Raw genomic sequence first — 13324 nt, forward strand, 5'->3', positions numbered from 1 at the left:
TATTCTACTGCATTATTCTTTGAGATTTTTCCTTGAAACGATCCTCATATTATGCTTCAGTGAACCAACGTATAACCCTGAAATGTTATCCTCATGTACCTAGTAATCCTTGTTTCATTTGTGTATTGTTATTATTGCGTATTGTTATTATTGTGTATTGTTATTAATAAAAATATTAAAAAATTATCCATTAATAAAAAACATGACCTTGAGAAGAAGTATAGGTTAGGAACCGTCTCCAAAGAATTCTCTAAGAATTACTCGTTATTGCTATCTAAAATAATTAGTCGAGCCAAAACTAAATACTACGAAGATAAATTTACCCAAATAAAGAGCAACATTAAAAAAACTTGAAGCACAATTTCACAAATATTGGGATCAAAGAAGATTTTAAATAACAAACCAACAGTCCTGTCCTATAACGATGGTCAGCTTTCAGCCTCTGATTCTGCTATTGAGTTCAATAGGTTCTTCTCTTCCATTGGGTCATCCCTTGCAAATGATATTCCATCTTCCAGTACTGATGTTAAGGACTATCTTACAGGTAACTATCCACAGCCTCTGTACCTAAAGCCTACAAATTCCACTGACGTTAATGAGATAATCCTTTCCCTTAAAACCAAGTCTAGTGCCCTTGAGGAGATACCAACTTTAATTTACAAAAAAGCCTCCAGATTTTTAGCCTCTGCTATTGCATTGCTCTTCAACAAGTCACTTGAAATCCAAATCTTTCCAGATATTCTAAAAAAAGCGAGAGTAACCCCTGTCCACAAATGTGGTGATCTCACAGATGTTAACAACTTCAGACCTATATCAATCCTGCCTAACTTGTCAAAAATATTTGAAAAACTAATCTACAAGCAGATTTACTCTTATCTAGCCAAACACAATATACTTAGCTCTTGTCAATATGGCTTCAGACCCAAAAAAGCACTAACGATGCACTTATTAGTATGATTAACTTGATTCATGCAGCTCTTGATAAAAATGAGTTCCCTGTTGGGCTATTTGTGGACCTGCGTAAGGCTTTTAACACTGTCAACCACCAACACCTTCTTCTTAAATTACATCATTATGGAGTCAGAGGACGCTCCCTGCAATACCTCAAATCTTACCTTACTGACAGGCTCCAGTATGTTTCTGTGAATAATTCAATTTCTCCCACCCCTACCCATCAACATCGGTGTTCCTCAGGGCAGCATACTTGGACCTCTCCTGTTTCTCGTCTACATTAATGACCTTCCAAATCCCTCCCAACACCTCAAACCAATTCTATTTGCTGATGACACAACCTTCATTTACTCCAGTCCTGACCCCCTTACTGTAAATGCCACAGTAAATATTGAGCTAAATAAAGTCCATCTTTGACTAACTGCCAACAAACTCACCCTTAACATTGAAAAAAATTCTATATTCTGTTTGGCAATAAATCCTCTAATCAAATAAATCTCAGAATAAACAATACCCAAATTTGTAACAAAATAGATGGCAAATTCCTAGGCATTCTCATTGACCACAAGCTGAATTTCCAGGGACACATTCTAAATATATCAAAAAAAGTTTCAAAAACTGTTGCCATTCTTTCTAAGATACAATACAATACAATACGACACAATACAATTTTATTTAGGTAAGGTACATACATACAATAAATATTTACAAGGATTGTTTAACTTATAGGTATAGCTAGTACATACAATGCCTAAAGCCACTATTACGCAAAGCGTTTCGGGCATGATAAACTTAAATGACAAGCTTAATACTAATTGAGCATAATGAGTAGAATGAAAACAAGAAATGAAAACATAGATGAAAAAGCAGCACAAATACAATTATGTCGACAAACAGCGCTCTTTAAAGAAAAAAACAGACATTGGTTGACAATAGAAGGGTAAGGTAGGTTACAGGGAATTTATTAGGTACAGCTTCGCTTTTAACTTAAACTGGTTGAGAGAGGTACAGTCTTTAACATGGTTGGGAAGGTCGTTCCACATTCTGGGCCCCTTGATTTGTAGAGCATTTCTAGTTTGATTAAGTCGTACTCTAGGAATATCAAAACTGTATTTATTTCTGGTGTGATGCTCATGGGTTCTGATACAACCTTCTATGAAGCTTTTGAGATCAGGATTGGCATTATAGTTTAGCGTTTTATATATGTATAATACACATGAGAGAATGTGCAGTGACTTAATGTCTAACATATTCAGAGATTTAAGTAGGGGTACCGAGTGATGTCTGGGGCCAGAATTGGATATTGTCCTAATAGCAGCTTTGTGTTGAGTAATTAGAGGACGTAAGTGATTTTGGGTAGTAGAGCCCCAAGCACAAATACCATAGTTGAGATATGGATAGATAAGGGAGTAATAGAGAGTCACCAGGGCAGGGCGTGGTACATAATATCTGATCTTAGAAAGAATGCCCACAGTTTTTGAAACTTTTTTTGATATGTTTAGAATGTGTCCCTGGAAATTAAGCTTGTGGTCAATGAGAATGCCAAGGAATTTGCCATCTAATTTGTTACAAATTTGGGTATTGTTTATTTTGAGATTTATTTGATTAGAGGATTTATTGCCAAACAGAATATAAAAGGTTTTGTCAATGTTAAGGGTGAGTTTGTTGGCAGTTAGCCACAGATGGACTTTATTTAGCTCAGTATTTACTGTGGCATTTAGAGCAAGGGGATCAGGACTGGAGTAAATGAAGGTTGTGTCGTCAGCAAATAGAATTGGTTTGAGGTGTTGGGAGGCATTTGGAAGGTCATTAATGTAGATGAGAAAGAGGAGAGGGCCAAGTATGCTGCCCTGGGGAACACCAATGTTGATGGGTAGGGTGGGAGAAATTGTGTTATTCACAGAAACATATTGGAGCCTGTCAGTAAGGTAGGATTTGAGGTACTGTAGGGAGTGTCCTCTGACTCCATAATGATGTAATTTAAGAAGAAGGTTTTGGTGGTTGACAGTGTCAAAAGCTTTACGCAGGTCCACAAACAACCCAACAGAGAACTCATTTTTATCAAGAGCTGTATGAATGGAGTTAAGCATACTAATAAGTGCATCGTTAGTGCTTTTTTTGGGTCTGAAGCCATATTGGCAAGGGCTAAGTATATTGAGTTTGGCTAGATATGAGTAAAGCTGCTTATAGATTAGTTTTTCAAAAATTTTTGACAAGTTTGGCAGGATAGATATAGGTCTGTAGTTGTTAACATCTGTGAGATTACCACATTTGTGGACAGGCGTTACTCTCGCTTTTTTTAGAATATATGGGAAGGTTTGGAGTTCAAGTGACTTGTTGAAGAGCAAAGCAATAGCAGGGGCTAAAGATCTGGAGGCTTTTTTGTAAATTAAAGTTGGTATCTCCTCAAGGGCACCAGACTTGGTTTTAAGGGAAAGGATTATCTCATTGACGTCAGTGGAATTAATAGGCTTTAGGTACAGAGACTGTGGATAGTTACCTGAAAGATAGTCATTAATGTCTGTACTGGAAGATGGAATATCATTTGCAAGGGATGAACCAATGGAAGAGAAGAACCTATTGAACTCAGTAGCAGAATCAGAGGCTGAAAGCTGACCATCGTTATTAGACAGGAGAGTCGGTTTGTTATTTAAAGACTTCTTTGATCCCAATATTTGAGAAATTGTTCTCCAAGTTTGTTTAATGTTGCTCTTTATTTGGGTAAATTTATCTTGGTAGTATTTAGTTTTGGCTCGTCTAATTATCTTAGACAGCAATAATGAGTAATTCTTTGAGAATTCTTTGGAGACAATTCCTAACCTATACTTCTTCTCAAGGTCATGTTTTTTATTAATAGATTTAAGTATTCCCTTTGTAAGCCAGGGATTGTTAAGCCTTTTGGTTGTGACTTGTTTTGTAAGCATAGGACAGTGGGTATTATAAAGGCTAAGAGTTTTTTGAAGAAAAGATTGTACTGCAAGGTTGATGTCCACTATGTTACCTGACTCGGACTCCCAGTTGACATTATCAGCAGCAGTTATAAAATTGTCTATAGCAGTTTCATTGTGTAGTCTAAAACGTATCACTCTTGACTCAAGAGGTGGTTTGCTAATGTTAGTTAAGAGAAATGTGGGGTAATGATCTGTAGTGCTATCGGTGATTATACCTGAAGTAAGCGGAGAGGTTATGTTTGTCCAGATGTGATCGAGCGTCGTGGCAGTGCTATCAGTGATTCTAGTAGGTCTAGTGATTAAGGGTATGAGGAAGCAGGAATTCATACAGTTGAGGAAGCTAACAGCAGTGGGGTGTTCAGGCTCGCAGAGGTCAATATTAAAGTCCCCTGCGGTAATTAGGTGGTTTTTGTTCAGTCTGTTATCAAGTATTAGATTTCTAAGGTTTGAGTTGAATTCAGACACATCAGTGTTAGGAATTCTATAAACTGCACCCACAGTCAGGACAGACTCGGCACCCTTGACTCTGAAGCTGGCGAAGATATACTCCCCATAGCAGTCTCTGGTTCTAATTTCTTTTAAGCATGTTAGTTCTTGGTGGTAGTAAAGAGCAGTGCCACCACCTCTCTGAATTTGACGACAGTTGTGAATTGCTGAGTAGTTAGGCATGTTAAAGAGCTGAGTAGTATCCTCTTTCAACCATGTTTCAGTAAGTATAATAAAAGAGAATTTGTTGTCAATAGCTTCAATCAAGGCACTAACATCATCGAAGTGTTTACCTAGGGATCTAACGTTCAAATTGATTACAGAGATATTGTGATTATGAGTTAATACATTGTTTACATCATGTGCTGCAAAATATCTGCAATTTAGATCATTAAAGTGATAATTGTCATAGATAGTGGATAAGAGGTTAAGTTCAGGGTCTATACTTGTCTGCATAATAAAAGCTGATTGCAGGAAAAACAAGGGAAGAAAGGCAAATAACAAGGTAGAAATAAGCTATAAAATAGGGAAAAAGATGTACACAATACAGAACAAAGCAAACTCAAAAGGGGCTTACAGGGGTACAATGGAGTAAGGGAGTATGGCTAGGCTAGGCAACCTAGGTAATAAATGAGATTAACGAAAAAACATATAAACATGGACTATACAAAACACAAGATAAAGAAATACAAAACAAAAATATAAACAAGACTAAGCAATACAAAAACAAATTGAGCAAAAATGAAAAATGAGGTAGATTGCTTACAAGTACTCTCAGGTACACTGTAAGTAACAATTTGCAATTTGAGATACAGGCAAAGCCAGGGGTACAATGGAGTAAGGAAGCATGGCGAGGCTAGGCAACCTAGGTAATAAATGGAATCAAAGAAAAGTTGAATAATAAGCATAGATCAGATATTATGTTCCCCGCCCTGCCCTGGTGACGCTCTATTACTCCTTCATCTATCCCTATCTCAACTATGGTATTTGTGCTTGGGGTTCTACTACCCAAAATCATTTACGTCCTCTAATTACTCAACACAAAGCTGCTATTACGATAATATCCAACTCTGGCCCCAGACATCACTCGGTACCCCTACTCAAATCTCTGAATGTTAGATAATGGTCACTGCTTGCATCACAAGCGGGGATGTTTCTGGCGGGGGAGAAAGAAACAATTGCGCAGCGCGTCCCGCGGCGTTGCGCGGGCAGTTTGGGGCCGTATAAATACGGGCGCACAACGGGGCTCCGCCTCACTCCGCCTGCCCTCGCCGCTGCCCTCGCAACCACTCCCCGGCCGCCCGACTTCGCACGAGATGGACAACACGCCAGCTGCCTCGGTACCTGACCTCTCTCTCACGGACATCCTGGGGCCCTCGACACCCCAGACTGTTCCGGCAGGGCCCTCCTGCCCTACACTTCTAAACCCAAGGTGAGGTTTTCTGTTCATTTCTAGTCAGGTCTCCCCAGTGCGGCGTGTGCCAAGCGCCTTCCCCTCGCGGTACGTGTGTGCCGCCTTAGTTAGTCCTTCGGGCTCTCTGTGTTGTTCCCGGAGAGCAGGGGCGCCCTCCTTGGGCCTGTGCCGGGCGCCCCCGTGCCGTGCTGGTCGCGTGGCTGGCTTAGGGTCGGCGTGCCCTGGGCCGTGTCCCTAGTGGCCTGCGTTCGGTCTCCTCTCATGTGGGGCCCCGTCCAGCCGTGCCCGGCCGTGTCCAAGGGGCCCCGCCGCGTGGCGTGCCCAGGCGCGCGCCCTGCCCGGGGCCCCGTCGGCGGCCAGGCGTGCCCTTGCCGGCGTCGCCATGTGGCCAGGCGCGGTGGGCCCTACGCCCTTCGTGCTCTGCCTTGGGGCCGTCTCCTGTATTTGGCCTTGGGGTCATCTGGGCGGGCTTCGGCGTCCTTCCCGCCTTTCCTCCGGGGCTCCCTGGCGCCGGCCCGCCGGGTTTCCCTGGGGTGTCTCAGGGGGCCAGGCTTCGCCTTGTCCGAGGACATGTGTCGCCGTCGGCGACGGTTTGTGGACAGGTTCGGTCCTACGCCCGGGGCGCTTGTTCTCGGCGGCGGCGACACGTGGCCAGGCGTGGGCGGCCCTATGGCGGGCCCCGCCTTGGGGCCCATGCATGCCTTGCCGGGCGTCACGTGCCTGGCCCGCAGGGCGTGCTTCTGCGTCTTTCCTGTTTTCCCTCGGGTGTTCCCTGTTGCCGGTCTGCCGGCTTCCCTGGGATGTCCCCAGGGGTCGGGTCCCCCTGACCGGACAAGCGTCGCCCTGGCGACGACTCGTGGACAGGTCCAGCCCTCCGCCCGGGCCTGCTACGGGGCACGCGCCTGGTCGTGCTGCCACGTGGCACGGCGTTCCGTGGCGCGCACGGTGGGGCTGTGTCCCGCCCTTCCTGTTCCCTTTCGGGTGCTAATCCACGTGGCTTTGCGCCACAGCTTCCCACGTCGGGGCTCGGGCTGTCTTGCGCCCGTCGGCCGCGCCTGTGTGCGGACCCCCCCCCCTCCCCTTTTCGTCTAGGCCCTGAGCATGCCGTGTGGCAACGCGTGGTTGGTAGGCCATGGGGTCCTTGCCGTGGGTGGTGTGTTCTCTGCTAGGCACGTCGCCCCCGGACGTCTCGCCCGGCCGTGTTGCCCGGGGTGTTAGCCCCAGGCCCTTCGGTGTCCCGGAGTCCCCAGGTACGTCTTCCCCAGAGTGGCGCCGATCAAGATGTCCCCAGACGTCCGTCGGCCGGTGTAAGTCCGGCATGTGGTCCCCAGACGTACGTCTGGCCGGTGTTGCCCGGTGTGTTATTTCAAGTTTTCCGCCGTCCAGGCCCTCAGGCACGTGCCCTGCTTGCCTGGGGGGTAGCCAGGACCGTTACTACATGTCCTCCGTCTGGCCGGTGTTGCCGGCAGGTTGGTTCCCAGGCGCTCCCGCCCGGCCAGTGTAGCCTGGTGTGTTTGTCTTAAGCGCCCTGCATGTCCGTTGTAGCAGGGTTTCCTCCTACGTCGTAAGTTCAGCGTTCGTCCGCCTGCCCGTCCGCCTGTGTCGTCTGTTGTTCTTCTTCGTCAGAGGGAGACGCCGGCGTTGGAGCAAGGACCTGAGATCAGCTCGACGACGACGGCAGGTTTACGTCTAATGGTACGCACCACAGGCCCTGGGTTCGGCGTTGCCGCCGGCAATCCAGGATGACTTCGTTATGTTCATTAAGTCCTCGGCGTCCAGTTCCAGGGGCCGTGCCCTGGACAGGGGGGTGGCCCCCATGTTGCCTGGGGCACGGTATCCTCCAGCAGATGGCGGCGTCGAAGCGTCGTCGGGAACGTCGTATATTTAATGATTCCCATTCTTTGCCTCCTTAAGACACTGTAAATTAAGTCTTTCTCACACTTGGTGCGAGAAAAAATTTACAAGGTTTCTTATCTTGTACTAGCAGACTTCTCGCGACATGCCTTGCCCTTATTCATATTTATGTTCTACATTTCAGCACCGACATGCCTCTGCTTTCAGACCACCTCGGATTCACTTTGCCCCAGCCTATCTTTACTCAGGCATTCGTAGCCTTGCGCATGTCGTACGTTCAATCTTCGCGTTCGCTGTGTCACAGTTTGCTTGTTCACTTTTCCTTGTCTTACGTCATTAAGTCGCTGGATGTCCTATTTGCAGAGTTATAAGTAATTTATTAAGTAAAGTCAGACAGGACGTCCTATTTGCAGTATTTGCGGGCCCTTAATTTGCTTTACGTTCCCTGGCCCTGCATTTTGCCTAGTTTCCTCAGTAGTTACAGTACTTTCGCTGGGCCCTTGCAGTTTATTCACGTCGCTTATTTGGTTATATTTATGTTATGCATCTCCTCCGTTCTCTTAATGTAAAATGGCTATATATCCACGCCGATTGTATACCCTTCTTTTGTACTTGCAGATACCACGTGACATGCCTGCCCTTTTCATAATTATGTTCTACATTTCAGCGCTAACATGCCTCCTGTTTCAGGTTACCTCGACTCTCTTTCCCAGCCAGCCTCCTTAATTTACCCCGACAGTTGATGCGTTGCTTGTCGCACGTTTATTTGTACGTTGCTGTGTTCAGTATGCTTGCCTATGTTACCCTGCCTTCCTCATTAAGTAAAGTCAGCCAGGATGTGCTATTCGCAGAATTACTAAGTAAATTATTAAGTGAAGTCAGCCAGGCAGTGCTCGTTGCAGAGTTACTAAGAAATTATTAAGTAAAGTCAGCCAGGATGTGTTTTGCAGAGTTCCGAGAATTATTAAGTAAAGTCAGACAGGCTGTGCTATTTGCAGTTTCGCGGGCCCTTATTTTAGCTTCACGTCTCCTGGCCCTGCAATTTGCCTAGATTCATAGGTAGTTACAGTAGTTTATGCTTGGCTATTGCAGTTTATTCACGTTACTTCTTGGTTATTTATGTTATGCTTTCCTCCGTTGCTTAATGTAAAATTGGTTTTATTTATTCTAGTGCGATATGTTCCATTTAGCCTACCACAATTTAATACATCTTACTTATTTGGTAACATTTGTGCTGTGCTTCATTTATGGTTGTCATTAAGTATGTTTCTATTTATTATAGGGCGAAATGTCCCATTCACCACTATTCATCCCTGTTACTTGTCTGGTTACACTTGTGTCGTGCATCCTTTATGTTTGTTATAAAAACATTTTTTTTTTTACTATAGGGCGATTTGTTACATTTAGCTTACGTTATTCTTTGTCTCTGCCATCCTTTGTCTCCTTGGCAGTGTCTTCAGTTAGTAGTCCCCTTTCCTTCGCTGTTGCTTTTAGGCAGCCAGGATGCGCGAGGTGCAGTTGTGGGCCCTCGCCTCTTGCTTTATGCCTCTGGCCCTGCACTTGTTGGGTTCCCCTTTCTTTTATTCTCGTTTCAGCACTAACATGCCTCCTGCTTTCAGATTACCACGGATTCCTTTTCCCAAACAGCCTACCTTAATTTACTCCGACAGTTGATGCTTTGCTCATGCCGCATGTTTATTGTTGCGTTGCTGTGTTCAGTATGTTTGTTCTTTTTCCTTGCCTTACGTCATTAAGTAAAGTCAGCCAGGATGTGCTATTTGCAGAGTTACTAATTAAATTTTAAGTAAAGTCAGCGAGGATGTGCTATTTGCAGAGTTACTAAGTAATTATTAAGTAGTCAGCCAGGATGTGCTATTTGCAGAGTTCCTACGTAAATTAAGTAAAGTCAGCCAGGATGTGCTATTTGCAGAGTTACTAAGTAAATTATTAAGTAAAGTCAGCCAGGATGTGCTATTTGCAGCCTTACTAAGTAAAAAATTAAGTAAAGTCAGCCAGGATGTGCTATTAGCAGAGTTACTAAGTAAATTATTAAGTAAAGTCAGCCAGGATGTGCTATTAGCAGAGTTCCCAAGTAAATTATTAAGTAAAGTCAGCCAGGATGTGCTATTTGCAGCCTTACTAAGTAAATTATTAAGTAAAGTCAGCAAGGATGTGCTATTTGCAGAGTTACTAAGCAAATTATTAAGTAAATTCAGCCAGGATGTGCTATTTGCAGCCTTACTAAGTAAATTATTAAGTAAAGTCAGCCAGGATGTGCTATTTGCAGAGTTACTAAGTAAATTATTAAGTAAAGTCAGCCAGGATGTGCTATTTGCAGAGTTACTAATTACTAGTCTTTTGCTGGGTTACTTATATGCTTCTCCCCTTCCTGTCTAGGTATGTCTAGGTATGGCCAGCGGTGCGCGAGCCGCGGCTTATCGGTTGCCCCCCCCCCTGGTTCCCTGTTTACTCGGTCTCGCCCCGCTTACTTCCGCATTCTTCCATCCCATTCTTCGATTGTCGCCTCTCGCTTTTGGGCCTATGTCCTTTCTCAGACCGGGTTGTGTGCCGTCCAGCGCGCCTCGGCGACGTTATCTTCTCTTCGGACCTATATGTCATTTCCGCCCCCCCCCCCAGCCGTGCGGGCTCGCCTGTGGGAAACGTCCCCTTAGTTCCTCCTACGTCTGCTTATCTGTTAAATTTGCTATGGTTGGACTCGCAATTATGATTTGTATTTATTACGAAAAATTTTTCCCACAATTTACACTTTGCTTATGTTATGTTTGCTTATGTTATGTTATATGTTATGTTATATGTTATGTTATATGTTATGTTATATGTTATGTTATATGTTATGTTATATGTTATGTTATATGTTATGTTATATGCTATGTTATATGCTATGTTATATGTTATGTTATATGTTATGTTATATGTCATGTTATATGTTATGTTATGGTATGTTATGTTATGTTATGCTAGCAGGGGCGGCAGTCGGGTTTTTTTTTTTTCCCCCTGCCTGTCGCCAGGTTAGTCAGGCTGTCACTAACGTTCCCCCTTTCCGCAGTGGCGAGAAGACGGACCACCCAACATCTGCAACAAGGAAGAGGGCTCGGACGGCGTAATTTACTCTTTGTTTAAGTTTCACGTTCAATTTGTTATTAAGGGACTATCAATTAGGATTTGTATTAATCTATTGCTTTGCCTCTGTGCCTTTAAGTTATTTTCAGCTAAGGTACGCTAGTTGCAATGCATTCGGGTGGCCCCTCCCCCCACAATTTTTTTTTCTCCTCCGGTTATTTCGTCCTATTACACTCGTTTCCCTCATTATATATTCTATTCTGAATTTTGTGCATTATATCTGACCACCCATTCTTCATCGTATCGACAGTACATTAAGTTACATTTGGATGCTACCGAGAAGTTTAGCATGGCCGCGCGCACGGTGTCATGCAAAAAACTGGCCATTCGGCCTTCCTTTCGGCAAGCTCAAGCCAGTCAGTTAGCATGACGTCGGCCAGCTTGTGGTTGGCCAGCGCAGCCAGCATGCTGTTGGCCATAGGTCGCTAACGTTCTTTGGCCATCCGGCCTTCTGGGCTATTTTACTCTTCTTGTTCCTTCGCCATTGTTGTTTCCTACTACGTAATAGTATTCTATTTAATTTTACCTCATCTATCATTAGGTTAGGGGCCCCCTTACCTCCAACCGCTATTCCTTCCACTGCGCTCTGCCCGCTTGGCGTTCAATGCCGGTTTCTTCTGTTCCCTTTATTCGCAGCCACAACAAGCCGGAACCCCCCCCCCTTCACACCCTACTGCGGCGAGGAAGAGAACGCGAGCCGGATATTCCTCTGATCACCATCAACGCACGCAGCGGTGCCGGGATGCAGCCGCCCAGGGCCTACGTTAATACTATTATCTTCTCTTTATTTGCTGGGCTATATGGCAGTATTAATATTATTCCGTACCGTTACTGTCATTCCAGTATTATTTTATTAAAATATAAATTGTTATTATGGTTTGGCGTTGCTTTCTTAATTTCTTCCATTCTGCGGCACTTGCCGTCATCTGTTATTTACGATATTACATTGTATTCTTCATTGTACGATTATTTACGACATTGTATTCTTATTATTATCCTTATTACAGTTACTGAAAGGCAGCTCCCTGCCGTCGATTTCACTTTGCTCCTGTTCTAAAGATGTTGCCGAAGTTCACGGCGTACTAGCTGCGGCTCGCAGACGCTCATTGACAACACAAGACTACACTCAGCGGCCACTCAAGGCAGACTCCTTGGCTTCTATCCAGCCCAATCACCCGTCTGGAGGCAGAGATGGGATAGAGACCAAGGGTAATGTTCCCCGCTCACATTCTACATCCGATTAGGACACAAGCATGTTATAGATTTGGCTTTAAGAATTGGTTCTTATTCCATTTTATTGTTTATGTGTATGTTGCTTAGTTGTTATACCCTTTCTTGGTATATGTATTGTTTATATTCAAGATTTATAGTGTTTCGTCTTACCCTGTTATAGTTGCTTTGTGCCTCCTTGCTGTTCTCCTACCGGTTTTCTCCCACCTTTGCTCTTAGCAAAGGTACTTCCCCCTTCCGTTTGCTGGAAGATTCTTAGATTTGTTGGCCCCCCCTTCATTGCTACAGTATAATTATTCGGATGCTCTTTATTCATCCAGGATTGTTAATTAAGGTTTCTCTTAATTCCTGCTGCCGGGCTCCCTCCCCCGTTTTTCGTCTCCGTATTGATTCAGCTAGGGTTTCCCTCTCGTCTGTGCTCTTGCCTGTCACGATAACACTGCACGCCGCTTCTGCCCACCCTTACTGCCTTATATCTTTCAGCCCGGGGGAGGTGAGCTACGCGACAAAAAATCGACGCACGCTCCGACTGGACCAGGTATCGCTTACATGGTCAGGAATCAACACTCTTCGGACCCTACAAGCACAGATCCTACAAGCGCTCCTGTCACCAGGCGAGATTTCTCCAGGATCCTACGCGCTGCCCTCTCGGCGCTAGGCTTGACTTCAGATGACTACGCTCCGCACCCAGCTGTCTCGGGACGGGCTCGCCACATCAGAAATAATGGCAAACGGCAGGCGGAAGAGTAGTGCTCACATCCTACGTCAGACGGGACGTTGTTGCTCTGCTACATTGAGTGCCTCACGCGGCCAGCTGGCACTCGCCCTTCGGGGGGGGGGGGTCCGGCCGCTGGCCTGCGGTGGGGGTGCAGCGCCGGTCCCCAAGTGTCCCGCTGTCCGCAGCTAATACTTTGCCCAGTCTAGGTGCTAGTAAGCCCTACTTGTAGTCACACCCCCTTCTCCTTATCCATTAGGTCTTTTACGGCCTCTTGGCCGGGTACATTACGTGTTATGTGGTCTCTCACTTATTAGTTATTCTTTGTGTCCTGCCTGTTATATCCTAGTGTTATATAATTACTACACATTTGCACTCGGCCTTAATTCTAGTACCAGTTAACCTTTAGGTTTCTGCAGAATTAGTTTCCATGTCACTATAGGCTAAGGTCTCATACTTACTACGGGTGTACCTTTTAAGTTAAATCTAGTCCTTGGAATTGTTACTGTTAATTCGTACTTTATATATTTACTTTATATATTTTAATATAAACGTTATATATTCCTTAAATTATATTTGAAA

At 44.7% G+C, this 13324-nt stretch overlaps 1 long non-coding RNA gene across 1 annotated transcript; it reads left to right on the plus strand.

Annotated features, from left to right (window-relative positions):
• The first annotated feature begins 5515 nt into the window (after window positions 1-5515).
• Window positions 5516-12711, plus strand: LOC138361369 (uncharacterized). The gene is made up of 2 exons (XR_011226932.1): window positions 5516-5820; window positions 11805-12711. It is a non-coding gene; the product is annotated as an uncharacterized lncRNA (long non-coding RNA).
• Window positions 12712-13324: the final 613 nt, after the last annotated feature.

This window comes from Procambarus clarkii, unplaced genomic scaffold, assembly GCF_040958095.1.
Source record: "Procambarus clarkii isolate CNS0578487 unplaced genomic scaffold, FALCON_Pclarkii_2.0 HiC_scaffold_323, whole genome shotgun sequence".
NCBI classification, from domain to species: Eukaryota; Metazoa; Arthropoda; class Malacostraca; order Decapoda; family Cambaridae; genus Procambarus; species Procambarus clarkii.